Below are 20,096 nucleotides of genomic sequence, written 5' to 3'. Positions count from 1 at the left end.
AAATTCCTCCATGTTTTACTCTCACGTTTTCAATAATAAATTAGGCACAGATTTCAGATGGCTGGACTTGCCTGTCCAATGGCTTGTCACAGCACATGCAAAACCGAGACTTCTGGGAAAATTGATCCTCACAAACAACCTGCCGATTTAAAGAAACCCCTTTGAATGGAATTATGGGATGTGTCTTATACAACTCTTTGTTTTGTTTCTTTGTAGACTTCCCTGATGGGGCCAGGCCCAGCAGCTTAAAGACATGGGGAGACTTGGATTCATCATTTATACATTTGCAGTCTTTAAGGTCAGAAAATGCATCTGTTATCCTTCTGCTGTTATTTTGAACTTATTTCATTGGTTTAGGCTTTTAATGGAGTCTTAATCAATCTACATTTCACTGATGTTTATTATAATGTATTTTTTTAATAATCTGATTTTTAAAAAACATATTACAGTTTTATAAATTCTCTGCTTTAACATTATGTTTTCAGCATTATTGTTTGTTATGCTGGAACTAAACGTTCGTTGGCTCCATCACATTCACCCCCTAAATATAAATGAGCCTCCAGTAATGGCAGGGAGGGAGAGTGTAAGTAACTGAAGAGATTGTGTTTGCATTTGGATGAAGATAGACTCAAGGTCATATCAGAGGCAGTAAACTGCTTCAGTCGCAGCCCATAAATTTACTCGCCTTATGCTCCGTGGTCTTAGAAGAAGATTGAGTTAATTTTTAATTTACGGCATGTTCAGATTTCTGTGTTTACACGGCCCCAATGCATGATGGGAAACTTGCCTGCTACTATATTAGCCAGTGAATTAGGATCTAATGATAGCACTAAACTGTGCTAATCGAGCAAAATTATGCGTCGTTTGCAAAATCAGATTCACGGTAAAAATACTATCCATTTACTCTTCCTCACTGCTTTCCCAGTAACGTAGTGATTAAGCACGTTAATGATTCTTAGGGCCTTAGAGAGTCACTATTAAGAAATAAAACAGTATCTCATTAACAGTGAAACATTTCTGGCACAGAGTTGATATATGACATGTCATTTTTCCATGCTGAACGTATTGTTTTGTTTTTATTTAAATTATCCATTTTGACTTAAAAAAAAATCCAGCTAAAATTGTAGTAGTTTATTATTTTTTTTTTTTTGAGGGTTCTGTGCTGGAATTTCCTGTTGTACATAAATGGAGGCAGGTGAATGTTTTCTCTGCATGTGAATGTTACTGCTACACCTATATCATATGTCTTGCCATTAGCCATTGCCTTTTAGTAAACATCACGTTATTTGTTTATGTTATATAAATTGGCAACTCATTTCTTGTTAATGAATTTTAATGACCGTATGGCTTAATAAGAACAAATTGTGTTAATTTTCTTGCAATTGTGGCACACACAAAGCCTTGGCAATGTGCTAAAATTTGCTTAAATAACTTGTATGTATATTTACATAAATAAACGAATGAATTGCTTCTGCAAAAAAATGTATCAAAATGAAATAAACACTGCACCTATATTAGCTGAGCAAGACATGCACAACTCCAGTCCTAACCAAGGTGATTTAATGTTATTATGGTGGGGAAATAGTATTCTAGCTTGGTTTCACTAGCTTAGAAATTCAGCAACGATGTAGCTTTTTGCTCAAGCTTTTGCATAAAGCTGTTTGGTTAGTGGCGGAGAGCTTAACGTAGTACAAATGTCACCCACCCACAAATGGCTAGGCTTGTTTCCTCTCTTTCTTTATTCACATCCTTTGTTAGTGACTCACTCCTGGTAGCATTTCTCATAAGAGGGTCATTTGCGTAATAAAGAAGCAACTCGTGACTTTTCCAGCTCTTAACTTCCAGACTCTAATTGGCTGAGGACTCTCCATCAGGCCTGGCAGAGTTAATGTGAGATTTAGAGAGGCTGATGTGGCGTAATCACTGCTGCAGGTTGCCGGGTCTGATTTACCGCCTGCACTGCACCGCAATAAACGCACAATAAAAGGCATAACAGCCCATGCAAGACGCCAAAATAAGACATTACATGCTGCAGGCTCATAAAGGTTAAAAGGTGAGCTCAAGAACAATAAAGTCAAGCACATATTTTCTTGCCCAGCAATAATTCAGCCAGGAAATGCTGTATGATGCTGTGGGGACCTGTTTAATTATCTAAATCTGAACACTACACTCTGAATGTTATCAGGTGGATATTTGAACATCCGTTTAATCAGTACTTAATATTTGAGGAGAAATTGAAAGGTGTTAAATATGTTCTGCACCAGTTAAGCTTGTTTCAACACACTAGTGCATTGTGTCACAGACTAAAATGGAGATTCAAGAGGCTGAAACCATGGCATTGTGGAATATCAGCTGTTACATTCTTTTTCCTCAGTGACTTTATTGGTTTATTCAAAGCAGGTTTGTTGACATTCTGTGGCCTGTTAAAAGGCAAGTGTTCATGTGTGTGGATGTGTGTGTGTAGTGGGATTGGAGAGCTCTTAACACAGCCCTATGCCCTGCGAGGCCCTGCTCCCCCAGGAGCTGTGATTGTTCTCATTTAAGTGGAGGCTGTCAGCTCTAATTTGTCCCTCTCCTCCACGCCTCTCCAGCAGGGACGCCCTCTTTAAAATATTATGAAAAGATCAGCTGTAGGGCTCTGTTTGTTTAGAGGGAGGGCGCAAGCTACAAAGGGCAGGAAGGATAATAGGTAACTATTACAAGGCCAGAAGGGAGGTGGTTATCAAAGAAGCATTGGGTTATACAACCTACTCCATCCCCAGAGAAGCTTTCAATAAGCTACAGTATCAATGAACACTTTTTTCAGTGATGATTTCAAATGAATCTGTGGTCTTTGGTTTGCATTGCTGTAGAAAAACAGTTTGTTAGTTTTTAAAAAAACGTGCATTTTTGAAACGTATTTTTCAAATTGTTATCATCTTAATGAAAACGTACATCTTATGTATAAGTTGTTTTCATTCTAAGAGTCATGAGAACAAATGACTGGGCTCCTCTGACCTCTGACTAACTCTGGCTCTCTCTCTCTCTCTCTGTCATGCACCTACACTACAGAGGAATACATGTACAATTGTTATTTTAATCTATTTCCCTATTCTTCCCCTCCAAAGCATTTCAACTTGAATATGAATTAGTGAGGCGGAATTCAATGTGAAAGGGCAGAGTCTCGACTAGCACTCTGTGTTTGCGACATAATACAGCCGGCCTCTGTGTTGCATTTCAATGAATCCCTTTGCGACTCTGTCTAACAATTTATTCATTTGCACGGCAGATTAATAAGGGAGGCATGATTGCAAATAATAGTTTGTGACATGTCGTGTAGGCTGTGTTAAAGGCTCTAGCGTTACAGCCGAGGAGAATTGCCCTGTTTGATTTATCTGCCTTTGATTTGTAAAGGAAAATCAATGAAACAATTCATGCTATTTTTCCTTTCCCCTCTCTGCCTTATTCCCATCCACTTCAATGATAAAGGCTTTGGGCTCGGGGTGCTAGGCTTTTTTTTTTTTTTCAATTATCCCGCACTTGTTTACATTAGATTCCCAGGAAGAGAGGAACGCCAAACAGACCCACTCACAGAACCTGTCCCTGGACTGAACAAGCTAAATAGAATTTCACATCTATGTTGGCTATGAACCATGTAGGAAATTGTTCAATATCTTGGTTTGGGGCCAATTTTCTCTGCCCATTGTTTTGTGGTGTGTGATAGCAGAGAGGTATGGTAATTTAATATGCATAATTCATACACCCTCTTCATTGCTGATTCCGCTGTCCTGTCTGTTTATGTGGGTAAAATAGATGCTACAGTGTCCATTAGGCCGACATAACACAGGGCGGGCGGTTCGGCACATATTATGCAAAGAGACAGGAGGCCCCGCTCACTCTGCTTTTTGGCTGAACTGGTTTTAGTAAATCTAATGCTCCTACCCCTTTCTGTGAATGGTTTATGTTAGGGAGGTGTTTTTAAAAAAAATCTCTTCATGCAAACAAAAGGTTTTTAATACATTTATATATTGATTATTAGTCTTTATTCAAAGACTTCTTCACTGTGTTTAAAACTCCTTCAGTTTCCAACGTTGATTTTGAGTTAAACATAGCATCTCATTAGAACGGCAGTTTATTAGAAACCCATTGTAAGAAGAATTTGAAAAGCTGATCCCACATCCTCTTACTACAGATTAATGATTTCAAGCCACTGTTCCTCAGCCATGATCCATAGAGGAGTATTGAACCGGTGTGTGTTTTTGCTCAGGCCTCAGCTGCTCCACCCTGCTGAATTATGTTTATGATCAGGTGTCTGAAAAAAGCACATCTCTAGATACACTGTATAACCTTTTTATCTCCAGAGGGATGCATTTCTTAATGCATTACTGCATTCATCTTGTCAGTGACACAGATATTCTCCATTATTCGAGACCCTTAAGATGATCCATGTGGGTGATACTGTGTGTATGAAATGTCAGAGAGCTCATCAGCACTCTGGCCTGATCTGAGATCAGTAATGGTGGTGAAATGTGTCGGTGTCCCTGTGGTTTTGTGATGTCAGCAGAAACAGACATGTGCATATTGTTTAGTGCAGTCTGATCTCGGTAAAGGAATTCCACCAGCCCAGTAGCTTTCTTTGACGTGTCTTAGATATTTTGAATGTAAGTATCAGCTGTGATGTTGATATGTTTTGATCAGACAACAGTAGTTTTTTGAACTGTTGGGAATGTATTTTTTGTTCGTTGCTTGGTTTGAATATATATTTTTAATTTGCAGCAAGAGCAGTAATCTGTGTTACTATTACTTTTCCTCATGCTGTCAGAAGCACAATGAGAACATTCTGGTTGGTTATCATCTAAATAATTCTGACAGTGTCTAACTAATGAAATGATAAATTAAAATTGATACTGACAATACAAATAAATAAATAAATAAAAATGTTTAACACAATTAGTGTCTGTGAGGTGAAGGGAACAGAAGGCTTTTCAACTTAAAAAAATAATAATACTACAATACAGTTTACTGCCACTTGAAAAAACCTAGATAGAATACATCAGATCTTTTAAAGTTCGTTTAATTGGTTTCGTATTTTCGGATGTGGCACATTTTAAAATCTTGTAACTGTTTAAAGGTCTCACCAAAAGGCAGAACTTCATCACATGAAGGGTTTCTGCAGGGCACCACACAAATGGTGGCCATCAGATTTGATTTTTCTCAATGCTTATTATTACAGTTTTGAAAAACGTTTAAAGAAAAGTAGTCTAAAATTTAATAGTCTGATATTATCCTTTAAGAACTTTTTCTTGACCGATTTTATTCTTAAAGCATTGCAGTAATTTAGTGGATGATGATGTGATGGCGCACTGGAGCCCTTCAGTTCATTAGTGACAGGGCGAGTGGAACAGTTGGTTATTCATGTTTCATTTTTGTTGTCAAAAGTTGTAGCCAATAATTGTAAAGGTCTGTTTCACATAGTAAATGTCTAAGATGTTCGTCTGGTGGTGTCTGTTGGGAGGCTGTACTCAGCTTCTTCTCGCCAGAGTGTAACAGTAGCAGCAGTAATGGTGACCTCCATCAGGCCTGGGCTCCCAGCAGGGAACACAAGGCCCAGACACATCCAGCCCACAGCCTGCCTCACTGGGTCACTCAGGGGCTAAGCAGGCCTATTAAAGCACACTCATCCATGCCAAGAACACACACACACACACACCCACACACACACACAGAGGCATGGGAAAAACCTGGGAACTGGAGGCTGATTCATCGTTTACTTAGTTTTTTTTATACATCCTTTTGACAATAAACTTTATTCTTCTCTGTCTTTTGGCATTTCATTTGACAAAGCGAATAGAAAAAATAAATTATGTTCATAGATTCATTTCTCATGGTGTATGACTTAAAACATTATTATATTTTAATCATTTTATTAATATATTGCAGCCAAAAATGTGTGCAAATATTTTCTAATTATGACAGTATTATTATTATTTATTTTTATGTTGTTGTTATTAACAACAACAACAGCGGTAATAATAATAATAATATTGTTGATTTTACTTGGGGTTGGTTTTTTTTGCACTGGTCACACAAGACGTACAAAGCCAAAGCCTGTAATTGTGTAAGTCTCAGTAGTAGTGTGATGGATTATTCTCCTGGTTTGAGAACTTCCCTCTGGCTTTCTGTATTTAAATTCTGCAGTGCACGCTATTTAAAATTCCTACCTCACATGCTGCATGGCCTTCGCACATGTAGAGTGTGTGTGGAACGGCCTGTTTTGTGTCAGCTCCCTCCGTTCGAGCGCAAGCATGCTTAATAACAGCCGCAAGAGCTGTCTTTGATTTTGAGATGTGTGAGTGTGTGTGTGTCTGTGTGTGTGTGTGTGTGTGCGCGCGCAAACGTGTGGACGTGAGTGTGCATTTGCCGAAGGGGGGGGCCAGCTTCACCTAAGTGTAGTGAAGCAGAGAAATAATGGTAGCCTCCTCTGGTAGTCTGAGAGAGGGAAAGAGGGATTGTGCATTAAGAGAGGCCTCTCTCTGGGTAACTGACATGACGCGTGTACTCAGACGTAAATACCGGCAGTCGGAAACTATGATGAGTTCTGTGAAGCGTCTGCATGCTGCCATCATTTTGTGTCTAACCTGGCATTGCCCGCTTCACCCACCCCACCTTCTCCCTTGTCCTTCAGTGCTTTTTAAAGGAGCAGTTCTGGGAAAATCCAATTTGAATAGTTTATCCCTAACCCTAAATGTAGTTGTTCAGCCAGGACATGTTCAGTGCCTGAAATGTGATTTACTGTTGCAGTGGGGCTGTGAAGCTAATGTATCTAATGGAAGTGTACAACCACAGCACATATAAAATTCAGGCTTTAAATATAGCTGTTGCTCCTGATTTGTTTGTTTTTAGCTGTGTACCTTTGCTCATCCTTATAAATAACTGTGTTATATAGTGTCAGATGTCAGATATGTTTTGCAGTGATGCTAATATGGGAATTGTCTGCCAGAAGTCAAGTCATATCTGTATTGTTCATGTACATTTTACACCATGTTAAATGTATTAGCATGGATTAGCATCACATTATTTGCATTACAGAGATGTATAAGATATTCACCCTTAATTATAAATGCACTAAAATTAATAGAGATATTTGATAATAAAGATATTAATAGGTATGTAATGCCTAAACCTTCTGCTGTTACACACAGCAAATTCACCACTGTTAAATCAACACTATTAGTGTCATGCATGCTTACTGTTTTAAATTTGCTCAATAATTCAGCATGCTTTTGTGCATGTTTGAAATTGGCATACAGTTTACACTGTTAATTGGTGTAGCATAAGCTTACTCGTCAACCACATTAGCCACTTAGTTTCAGTAAAAACTTAACACCTAAAATGTCTATATTTGGGATATTGGCAGGAATTGTGTAAATTATATCTATTTTTTGCCTCAATTTTAACACATATTTTATTAAGTAGTGTGCCTACACCACACTTAGAGCAACGCATAAGAGGCTTTCAAGTGCTGTCCTACCCATACTCGACGTGTCCCAACATAGAACCACGCTGTCTGAAACCGAGGCTCCCGTCATCAAACCTTGCCTTTTTGCAGCGCTGACTATGCCGTGATGTGGGTGATTGTATTGATTTCTGTGATAATGTAAATGTATCATCTTTTGAATGCAGGATAAAATTAAGACACAAAGGCAGGCAGAGAGAAGTGTGTGTCAATGCCTGTAATGATTTTGTGCTGAGAGGGGAGGGCGCTTAATAAGCTTCGGTTTAAGGAGCGGTGTAAACGCCTCACATCAGCTCAGTCTGTCTGTTTACTAAGCTTGGTCTAATTGAGAAGGATGAGTGCGAGTGTAAATGTGTAATTAACGTAACAAGCCAAAATGACAGTGCAAGGTCACACTGTGCGACAAGAAATATTATTTAACAAACACAGAATAAAAATAAATCAATAATCCACTCACTTATTTCCGGTTTTGAACAGGATTGTGTAGTCTGGGGGAAAACTGATTGTAGAAGGAAATAATCCCTGCTTTGCTACATTTTCAGTATGCTGAAGTGTGCAGGGTTTGTGGTCAGCCTGTGTGCTATTTTTTTTTGTCATGACCCTTCATCTGCTTAATATGATCATCACAGGCCAGCATTGCATCTTTAGCTTTACCCCCAAAGATTGTGTGTTGTGAAGCATAACACAATAACAGTTTGCATATCAGTGGTAGTTCTACCTCATAATCGGAATATGCCTTTTGGGAAGGCAGCCTTCTTATTCATAACCATTAAACACGCAAAACAGAGAAATTTAAAAATGACAAGTGAATGCATTTGCATAATGCAAAATTGAATCCCCTTGAATACATGTGTTAATCTGAATAGCAAAAAAAAAGAGCAGTAGCACTGCTGCTTACATTCTGTAATTGGCATCTTGTGGTTTGCCGTCCTGAGGAGAGAGTGAATTTTATGTGCGTTTATAATAAATAGCATATTTAAGCTTGCAGGAAATCACTGTGAGGCATCCATCCTACACTGTTTCATTTATTCTACTGCCTTTTAATTAAAGCCACAGAAACCGCCTGCAATTTGTTTCTGAACACTGTCTAATGTCTGAGGCTGCTTATTAGATATTAAATTGATGCATAATTCAGGCAATTAAGAAAGTAATCACACAAAGTAATGTAATGGAAGTTAATTATTACAGCATAAGCAAACAGTTCATTAATGCTAGTTAATGCTGTGACTGCGTCCTTAATATGCGCGCCATGCCTGCGCTCTGCGGCACAGGGCTGCATGGATCGGGCTGTTAGAGCTGCTGCTGCTGCTGCTGCTGGCTGATCGCAGATCAGAATGGGAATTCTCCTCTTATCCAGAGCTCTGGGAGAGAGTGGGTGAGCGAATGTTTGAGGAGGGATAGAGACTGGGCCGTGGAGGGTAGAGGAGGCTCAGGGCTGAGTGGGGGAAAGTGAGGTAGAGGGGGAACTGGAGTAAAGGGGAGTTAGTGTGCGAGTGTAGGGGGGTGGTGAAAGGTTTGGGGGTATAATAGCGGAGGATGTAGATGGGGACCTCACTGGAAATACTCTTTAAATGAAAAACAACCAGGAGGCAGGGTTAGGGTGAGTTGATTCTAACTTACTTTCAGAAATTGCTCTGAGAGTCACTTAGATGCAGTCCCTCTTGCTTAGTTGTTCTGTATGTACACTCACATTTCCTTCATTTTAATTAATCTGCTTTACTTCCACCTACTGATTGATACTCACATACACAGCAGTAGTCTTTGGAACTACTGCTGGTCACTGGAACATAACCTTATAAATACCTGAAGCGATCTAGTGGCCTCTACCAAGAAGTCTTCATAGTAGATCATGCACTTAAGCACTGGTGCCTCAGGAAGGCTTGGCCTGCTTTAAAGCCAGTTATCAGTACCTTTTTATATAGGTGAACCCCTTCCTTTGATGGCACGGCCGGGCGGATTTGATGTTTTAAAGCAGAGCGAGACGGTGTTAAAAACAAGCTCTTCTCCATAGGAAGAAAATCTCGTTCTCTCTCTGCCTCTCTCACCCCCTCCTCCTTCATTCTTTAAAGCTGCCCCATAAAACAGGCCCCTCCAGTCTGGTCTTGTTTCTCTGAGTAAACATGCATGTCACAGTTGACCTTTGCAAGGGTCAGGAGCTTTTTATATTGGCTGACATGTTTCAGAGTTAATAGAAGCATTTAGCTGCGCTCCCTTGGGCCTGGCGATTTATTAAGCCGCAATGAGTTGCATCTGTCTGAACAGAATCAAGGGGACCTATCAAGCAGGGTCAGATGCGCACCAGCACACTCCATCGACACACACTTATCACGCTCCACGCAGAGTGCTAACACACACAACCACACACACACAGACTTGTGAAATTAGCTTTCGGACTAATGATGGCTAGTTCATTTTCATCATAAAATGATGCGATGTCTTTTTGGCAGCGCTCCTGCTGTGAATGCAGAGGGACGCGCTGACAGTGGGATGTTGTTTCTCAGCTGTTGTCTTTGGTGTATTGATCGTGTTTGTTCATCCATTGTGCTCCTTCCCATAATGCCGGTCACTGCGCGGAGTCGGCCTCTAAGCTGCCGTCTGTAATCACGGATAATTGTCAATTATCACACAGAGCCATCAGATCAATTACCGCACAGTCAATATGTAGACACACACACACACACACATACCAAAATGCAGTGGGCTGTTCTGCATCGCACCAGAACCTGCAGATCACAGCAACACAAAGGCTGTCAGTGAGTAAAATTCACCTTAGACAATGTCCTTTGTGAGCATTATCCAAGGATGGTCTTTTGTTTTGATGTTACGTTCACACACACGCACACAAACAATACTCAGAGACGCCCAACACACAAGCACACCCTAACACAACAGATGGGCTTTTGCTGTTGCCTCCTCAGTGTTAGCTAATGGTGACAAAACTACTGTGAGGAGCTAAATGGCTGGTGGTGTATTACTGCCAGTCTTTTATGAGCTAGCTGGAAAGACTGCGTATGGCAAGGTGTTGTGATTCCCTGTGTGTCTATGTGTGTGAGCGTATTTGGAATGACTACAGTGATGAAAGTTAATGTGTCCGTGTCCAAGCACTCTTATTTTCCTTGTCGTGCTCTGAAATTTCGGTGCCGCTCATGGTAAATCGGCTACAGCTCCCCTCCTCCTGCCCGTCTGTGTGTATGTGTGTGTGTGTGTGTGTATGTGTGGATGGAAATAAATGCCCTGCCGTAATGGTGGCTCACTAGCCAGGCCTCTGATGTATTATCTCCCCTCTGTGTATTTATTTACACTCAACTTCTCAGCAAATTGTGTTGTCATCTTAATGGGGAAAGATTAATCTGATGTCACACAGGTTTAGGTGAGTGAAAGAGATGGACTTTTCTCCTCTGCTTTTGTTTACACACCAATAAAACCATTTAACTCCTTAAGTCCCACCATACTATTTTCCCAGGTTAAAACTCCAGCATCGGTGGCAAAGCCGACGTGTTTGAACGAACGCATTTCTGCACTGCAGATTCACAGTAGTTTGGGTTTTAGTGCAGTCTGTGTTTGTATGTATGGAGTTTATGAATAAAACATAATGCATGAACAATCTGTAATCTGAGGGTTTTCTGAGACTCAGCTAAAGCCTAAACCTATACTGTTAGTAAAAAGGTTTCAGTATAGTACTCAGACGGGCTCTTTAACTCCAAACAGTAGTGGATCCTTATAGAACCAATTATATATATATATATATATGCTCTTTAAAAACCCTCTACAACAGGGTATTCATCATAGAGCGGAGCCATCTAACCAAGCAACAAAGCATTTGTGAAATGAAAAGATTCATTGGGTGTCCATGGTTCTGTATAAAAACACTGCCTTTACTAAAGAGCCCTTGAAGAACCATTTTTTTAAGAATTTATACAAATTGTAGCATATTGATTCCTTTTAGAGAAAGTTGGCCTGGCTTTTTAACCGAACAAATAGATGTTGTTGCTTGCTAGTTTAGCTTTTGCTGGGTTTTCTCTGTAAGTCCCTTAAGACTACGAGGGAAAAGAGTTTGGTTAAATCTGTGCAGGTGGTTCAAAAATGCATCAGCCTCGAAATAAAACATCAATCAATACATGCTTCTTGGAATTTTAAGATTTCTTGTGGAGAAATGTCCAATTGCTTAACAGGCCCACGTGTTTGTTGTCTGTTAATATTAGACCAAGATTAGGGCTAATGCAGGTCCAACATTTAATAAAAAACAACATGTTAGCCCTTTGTGTAGAGAGCCTGTTGAGACATTAATGATGTCATGTAAGACTCGATGTTAAATGTCTGTTAGTTGATCATGACGTTTTACAGCGTCTAAACGGCATAAAAGGCAAAATTCTTGAACACGGTTTTTCATATACATTGATGAATTTTAATGTTAAACCTCAAAATAACCTTCAGAAATAATGCTTGGTTTATCCTCATCCATCTATAAAGTGTGCCACAGTAATTACCTTCCGTGATGATAATGAAAACTGTCATTTAGCTTGTGTCCAGTGTGGTCATATTTCATCTTTACCCTACAAGCACACTTTAACACGCACACACAGGCTCACACACGCACACACACAGGCAGTCCAGGAGAGAACAGAGTGTGCACTTTGTGCACAGCTATTTATATCAATAAGTCCCGTGCTGAGAGGCACAAAATGAGCGTTTAAGCTGCAGGCTCTGCAGGGCAGCCTGGCGGGTGGGCACCAGGACCGGCACATGGGGCGTATGAGTAGGCGGGGGGACTACAGGACAGAAGAGGATTGGAGGGGTGAAGGGAGCAGCAAATCCAGACAGAGGGAGGAGTATGATAAGAGGGTGTCCATCATTTCACAGGTGCAGGCAGTTGGTGGGATAGAGGAAGGCTTTGGGCAAGATAAAGACAGTTGGAGAGAAATGTTGAATGACTCAGAGTGAATAAAACAGTATAATATTAGGCTTGGAAAATAAAAACAATCAAATTGAAAGTGCGATATGTAAGTGATATCTAAAAGGATAAAAAAAACAAAACAATTTGATCAGTTATTAATTATCTCGTCAGTTCTGACATTCTTTATCCGTGCATTCTTGGATGAAAGGAGAATTAGAGACCAGAAGGAGGAAGAAGAGTGAAAGAGTGGTGATGAGAGGGTGAGCCAGCAAAAGAATAACTGAAAAGAAAAACAGTGTAATTGTAGGACGTTCTCCCCTCTGTGGGGCCTCCTCAGGTCAGTGAATCTCCCCAAAGGGACGGCCGAGCGAAACGCCATCAATTCCCAAACAAAGGGCTCGTCCAGACACCGCCACACTAACATATGTGATAGGGCTCTGTTCACTTTAACATGTCACATGCACTTAATTAGTTCTGTTAACTCCCTCTGCTGTCTGCTCTGACTGGACAGGCCGCTGTGTCGATCTGTACTGGTAATAACACATTTTCCCTTATTTTTAAATCACATTTTACAATTTAAGCTTAATGAAAGCAAATAAAGCACCATGAACTGAAAAAGCGTGAGACTAAACATTTATTTCATTTCTGGGCAACAAGGAGGGAAATGTTATTCGTATTTCATCATTAATAAAAAATGATATGCATTTCACAGAAGAGTAAACTTAAAAGTCAATAAAACAGATTTTTTATGTATCTACATTTTATTTATCTTTTTATGTGTCTTAATTACATCTGTAATTTTTTGTTTCCTTTAATTGATTTGTTTTCAGTTTTTTAGATCTGCAGAGATGTCTGTATGGTCTTAAACATTAGTGGTATTTTCTGCTCCTCGCTGGACCAGTTTTCCCAAACGCCAGTCAGATCGTCCACTGATACGTCTTTTTCATTTTCTGTTCATTTTAGCGTTTCAGAAAGACCTTTTAACAGCTACACATTCTTGCAGACCCATAGCATGAGGTCTCAGAGTAGAATGTTGGACAGAAACAACTGTGGATTTATTTTTAAATCTTCAGCACACTGACTTTAATTTTCTTCGTCTGAGGGTTAATTTATTTATTGTAAAATTTTGATGGTTGCACCATCGATAAGTGTACCATTTACTATGTGTATTTCCTGTAAATTTGTCTTTTAAATTCCCATTTTATTTACATTGAATTCCCTCCCCATTCATTCTCTCTAATCTTCTCAGAAAAATCTCCAGGAAAATGAATAGCTTGCTCTTAATGGCAATTTTGACTAAAATTAAAATAAGTAAAAAGTAGCCTTTTTTAACCTAGTGTTAACTATAACAACTTTATAACAGCCTTGAGATTATAATACCTTTTTAATATGATTTTTTGGTAATTGCTCATTAAATACGTGTTTGTGGTTATGAATGCGGTGCTTTCTCAAATTGATTACCATCGAGCTGTGAACAAAGCCTACTTTCCTGTCCTCATCGCAGGCTGAGCTTGTATGCACTTTTACCAGTTAGTTTGTGTGTGTGTTTAGGTCTGTCTTTATTGGGCTGGCAGTAGAGTCATTACTGTGCACTGTGCAGACTGTGTGCTTCCATGCGTTACACAGTTGCACGCACACACACGCACCCAGGCATCTGCTTCCCTCGCAGGACTCCCTGTGACCCCTGCTGCTCCACCACCGCCAGTGCAATTTAGCCGCCTGATGACATGCAGCTTTTATAAGTCTTTGAGCTCTGCCGTGTGCATGCGTATGTGTGAGCGTGTATGATATCGGTGTGAGATTTACTGAACTGGTCAGGAGCTTCATGAACCTTGTCTCTGAGGAGAGTGAGCCCAGGGAGGGGCCGGACAACAGGGTACCCTCTCACCTCTCCCAAAACACTGCACAAATTGGACATGTGTGTGTTTAACTTCAGATGGACGAGTTGCTTCATAGTTCACACTAGGTAATTGCACAGCAGGTGAAAATACACTCTTATACATGTTCAACTTTGTGTGCGTGTGTACATGTGCACACGCATGTGTATGTAGAGATGATTTTAGCATGAGTAGGTGTGTATTTTTATAAAGAAATGTTTCTAACTAGAAACTTTCACTCCAGGGGCATCTGATGGAAAACATGTCATAGTCTTTATTTGTTCTTTTTACCTGACAGATTTAGCTTTTCTAAAGTTTGGTATTACAAAGTCAGAGCAGACTCAGGTGAAGTAGAATCAGTTCTGCTGTGTTTTAAAGAGAAGAGGTGAGTTTCCTGTGAGTGTATCTCCAAGTCTTTAAATCACTGAAACTCGCTGAGTAGGTGGAGGTGCGTATTGACTTGGTTTCTGTGACATCACAAAAGCAAACACGTCACAAAGGTCTGCTGTTAAGTTTGTTTCCATAATAAACTGAAGAGGATATCGTTTCAATAAAGCAAGGGGCTTTAATGTTTCATGATACGGGCCCTTTATAAATGCTATATTTTGTTAGCGGCTGTGACGTATCTTCAGCCTCCCAGACAAGTGGTATCTTACTGGAATACACTGACAAAATTAGAATTTATTTGCTGTTATTTGTTCTATATTTATATGCAGTTGGTGTAGCCACATTTTTCAAATGTACTGAGCTTTTTTTTGTGTAATTCCACCTTTTTCCTGCAATACAGCATCCAAAGCAAGCAGAAGTACAGTTGAGAAGTATAGTCAGAAAACAGGATAGGTTCCCATACCATATAGCCATGTAAAAAGAAAAGTAACTAGCGTTACCCCAACTTCCAGTTAACAAGGAACAAAATAGGTCTAAAAGTAGTCTGTCAGTCAAGGACATATTTTAAACGTCAATGGACGTCCAAAATCCATCTTAATTAGTTTGTTAAGTGGTGACCAATTGATAACGTCAGTGGATGTCCAAGACACGTTTTATACAACTAATTTATTTCGGGACCAATTAATAAAGTCAATGGACGTCCAAAATACGTCTAATAGTCGTCTTTTCAATGTCTGTATTTGGACGCCTTAAGAGAACGTTGGTTAGACGGCAGTCATTACGTTATTTCAACGTTGAATCAACGGCTAAATGTTTACTGGGGTAGGCGCCAATACTGCTAAGATTATTGGCACCCCCTAACTTAAGCCACCTCCCCTGCTTGTGACAGTCAAAGGAGACAGTTGCTACCACATTCAGTAGGTTTGATAGGTTCACAATGAGATCATGTTTGTCCTGTGTTGGTATCCGTACTCTACATGTAAGGATTACAGTGGCGGTAGATTTTCCCCTCAGAGAAAAGGAAGCTAACCGCTAAGCTAACTTTTACACTGAGGGAAATATCTGTCGCGAAATGGAAATGTGTTGTGTTCCACATGCAGTTTTGCACACAAGGAATTACAACAAACTGTTAGAGATACTTAAATATTGTTTAGATATGTGATTTCTTGCAAGACTGATGTTTAAATGCCCTACTAGGGCTTTATCTTATGTTTTATTGTTTTACCCAATGCGTTTGGCGAAGAGAGAGAGAGAGCGGAACTGCACCATATACGGCAGTGGCTGGAATTAGGGGAAAGACTGATAATGATATTAATACTGTATTAATAAGTAGAGAACTTACTCTTTAATCTCAACTGAACCACTATTTGGTTGTTATTTTACCTGAAGCGAACAGTGTTAGTGTTGTTGTGGTAACTGTTAGACATTTGATAATGGAAAAAGGTTGCACCTTTTTATTTTGTGATTTGTATTATGATATAAAGAGGACAGTTGAAATGCTGCCATTGAAATACTGAGGGCGGCAGATCATAGTTCATGGCTGTCTCTACTCAGGGCTTCGAGTTTCCTGGGTTAAAAGTTGATCCTGATTTCAGATCTGTCCCTGTCTTTGACAGAGGGCTCAGAAATGCTTGGGTTAAAAGTTCTCAGGGATGAGCTGAGCTCTTGCTGGGTTTATGTGATGATGGGTGCTGACAGCTAACTCAGTCTGTCAGCCAGAGCCCCAAGCTCTACATACTCATGCTGGAGCATAAAAGACATGGACACACAGCCTGATTATGTTCTTAAGATGGTCTGTATTTTGGTCTTAGTAGTTGAACATTGTAATTTAGCCTGAGTAGTGAAGATGAAATTGACCCCTAATTTGTTGTCGATTCATGGGTCACGTGTGTCATATTCCTGCATTTACCAAGATACTCTAGAATTTCCATGTTAGTATAATAATCCTATTATTTATTGTTCAGTGGCTACATGAACCCAGTAATCCTTTGATGTGATATGAAAGCTGTGCTATTTCTGTATTTCTTTAATTGCTCATTATGACCATTTAAGCAATAAGCTGTTTCCACACAGTGTTGCTCATAGCTGCTATAAAACTGTTTTATGAATGTCTGCCCTGAGGAGTGTGGTGCCTCCTGTTCCATTCAGTAAACAAAGCAGAGAACATGAAAGAGCAAGTCAGTGAGGTAAAAGCCCTTTCTGTTGATCAAACTAAGAGAGTAGATTAGGATCTACTGTATGTACATGTTTATGGACTTGTCAAAGATTTACTAGCCCCCCTTGGGGTCAAGTAGTAAATATAATCTGTCCCTCTTATTGTCTAAATTAGGTCTTTGAAGTTCTCTAATGTACATTTGATAGTTCACTCCAGTGAGTAATTGTTGTAGCAACCAACCTAGGTGAAACTGCGGGTAAAAATGTATGTCTTTGCTCGTTTGTGTTTTGTCGTTTACCTGTATGTAGGATCTCTTGGATTTAAACAGAAGCAATACATAAGTTATAAGTTAATAAGGTGAATTTTACCTTGTACTACATTTTATTATTGAAGTAGGATACACGTGGTGTATGAGACTTCAGAATTAACTGAAGGGCAGTCTTTATATTCTGCACCATTTTATTATCGATTACTTGGACTGTTTAATCTGTTTGTCACTCTGAGCATATGCAGTTGTTCTGACAGTAATCCTGAAGTGGGAGACATCATCAGACAGTTTGTGTTTAACACTACTGCCGTGGGCTATCTGCAGCATTTAGGGGACAAGATGAGTTTTCCCCTTTAAATTATTCAAATCTACTCACTTTATATGTGGATTGTTTATATTTTGTACATTGACATATCTTCATGACACAAGGGAGCAGTGGAGTAGTGCTGAAAGTCAACTGTCTGAGCTCCTGGTGCTTCTCTCTAAACTCATAAAATCTGGGGATTAGCGCTAAACACTAAAAATGGCAGTGATTAGTAGAGTCTACAGAAAAGGATACAGTGTGTTAGTTTCCTGGGCTTGTTTTAATTATGAATGATGATCAAACAAAATGGTCTGAGTGAACCTCTGTGTTTCTCTGTTTTATAGATAGTGATTTTGAGCTATTTATTTGATATCTCTCATTATAAAGTGCTGTGTTTATTTACACTGGGCACTCATCGCCTCTCGCAAAGGAATGCCATGGGGAGTCAATTACAAAAGAGCCAATTCTATGACTGAGGACATGTCCTGCTTATTCCTACTAATGTATCCCCAGCACCTCAGCCCCATCTGAAAGCCTCCACAGCAGGCAGTGTAGTTTCTCAAAAGAGAGCCCAGAACATGTGTCATGAACATTTTTTGCTCTCTAATTCCTGTAGAAAGAGGAGGAGGTGTGAGAGTCAGTAGGTGAGTAATAATTAGTATTTTATATGTGCTTTTTTTATTTATCATGTAAAATATCATTGTTCATTAAATTCTGTTGGAATACTGCATCAAATGTTAGTTAAGTGTTAGTAAGTCAAGTTCATGGGTTATAAAAATCTTAGAATACCAAAACGATGAAGAATGATTAAATTGTTTTTGAATGACACACGTCTCCTCTCTATGCTTTTCTTCCTTTTATATTTCTTTTTCTCTTTCAGCCTCTTTTTTATTCCTCTATCTCTCTCATTACATGTAGGCTATTTGCTTTAGCCTTTAATCTTTCTCTCTCGACTATCTTGACACTTTCTCTGTCTTTCTCTTTATTTCTGTAGCTTTCTTTTTTCTCTCTCTCACATTTGATCTTTCTTTATATTTTTCTCTCTCTGTTTTGTCTATCAATCTTTATTCCTGTCTGTTTTCTATATCTGTATTCTCTTTCTCTACCGACCAGTCTTTCTCATGCAGGTCTTAGAATAAAGATCACATGTAGTCTGCACAGTTGTTGAGGAATACTACGTCAGGCAGTCAGAGAGATGCCTCGCCAAAAGGGATTTGTCCCCGTGAGTCTGAGGTAGAGAGGAGTCTGCCCTGCCATTTGCATTTCTGAATTGCTTTGCTGGTCAAGCATGCGTTGTGTGGCGGACTGGGCTGCCTTTGAAGAGTGTCATAGCATCGTATGCCCTCTGTACAGGGGGCCTCACTGTTGGACTTTACCCAACAAATATGGATTATGTTAACGTGGACAGAGAATTGAGCAGGATATGCTAATATGTCCCTGCTGGGCTGTGTGTGTGTGTATACACAGAGGACGTGAGGCTGTGTATGGCAGCACAGCCACTGTTTGGCAGGTCTATCATTCCATCATTAAAGGCCACATTATTACTTACAACCAGGCTTGCATGACAATCACAGGCGGAAAGTCAAGTCCTCTGAGAGTAGCATGCTGTGTCCTTCACTGCTCTTTTCTTCTCTTTTCACTCCTTTCTTTTGTTTGCCATATCCTGAAGGGAAAATCACAAGCTTTTCAGACCAGCTGCCCCTCTCCACTTGGCTGAAGTGGAAAGCTGCTCTGTTTTGCTCTTGAGGTATTCTGAGATGGTCAAGAAGCCAAATAGTTGTAGTGTAGCCATAACCGGTTGTGTCTTTGTTAATAGGGCAGTCACTTTTCCATTTGTTTCTGAAAGGCTTTTCTACGGGGTCAGCTCTTGCTCCGTGTTATCCCTCATTTTTGCTTTTAAGTTTAGTCGTCTATCTGCTGATGAGGTAAATCGCACATGGAAAATAGGGCAGTCTTATGCACTTGCCACAAGACCAATAGTTGTGTCACCCTGCATAAGTTGTCCCCTCTGTATTATTATTGAACTAAGGCATTAGGCTTTGTGCTTGTGAAGCAGAAATATAATGGTGGCTTATGTGGGAGTGTGCATTGGGGAAATCTCAGTGTTCCTCTGATATAAGGAGTCATAACAGTAGCATTAAGGAGAACATCTAAATGCCTTTAAATATGTTTCTGCTCTGTTGGCTCTGGCCAGAGCCGGACTGAATTAGCCTGATATTGCACTCATTCAGTTTCCTCTAAGAGAGCTGACTAACACTATCCCTCTTAGGAACCCCTTAAGAAAAAAAAAATCTTGTTGTTTTTGGAATATGTTGCTCTAGGGCACAAAGTGGGGGAGGGGGAGAGAAAATGTTCTTTGTGGCACATCCTACTCTTTTCTCTTAATTCAAAACATTTTGTGTTGTGTGCACGTTGTAAGAATAATGGGGGGAAAAAAGACCTTGATCTGTTTATTTAGTGTTTTGGGTCATTGTTCCTTCAGATGTCTTTTTTTTTTTTTTTGAGTAAGTAAAAATGAATCATCGCTATAATTACAGTCGAGCCAAATGGTCCACACTCCAATTACTAATGGATTATGGAAGTTGTATTTTAGTTTACTCCCTCTGGACCTGATTTTACAATGACTCTGAGGTTAAAGTGCAGACCTGTTTCTGTCTGAGGGTGTATAATCTCTATTTGATTAACCATATAGTGGATTATTTTTAAACCGTGAGTT

The 20,096-nt window shown here is 39.7% G+C and overlaps 1 long non-coding RNA gene across 1 annotated transcript in view; it reads left to right on the top strand.

The window, feature by feature from the left end:
• Nucleotides 1–20,096, top strand: part of LOC136710900 (uncharacterized) — a 93,884-nt gene that overhangs the window by 10,572 nt on the left and 63,216 nt on the right. The window contains exon 2 of the long non-coding RNA XR_010804680.1: nucleotides 217–298. This is a non-coding gene — a long non-coding RNA (uncharacterized lncRNA). The remainder of the gene's footprint in view (nucleotides 1–216; nucleotides 299–20,096) is intronic.

The sequence above is a fragment of the Hoplias malabaricus genome, chromosome 12, assembly GCF_029633855.1.
Source record: "Hoplias malabaricus isolate fHopMal1 chromosome 12, fHopMal1.hap1, whole genome shotgun sequence".
In the NCBI taxonomy this organism is placed as follows: Eukaryota; Metazoa; Chordata; class Actinopteri; order Characiformes; family Erythrinidae; genus Hoplias; species Hoplias malabaricus.
Note: the sequence above shows the minus strand (reverse complement) of the source record. Positions and strands in the feature narration are given on the sequence as shown.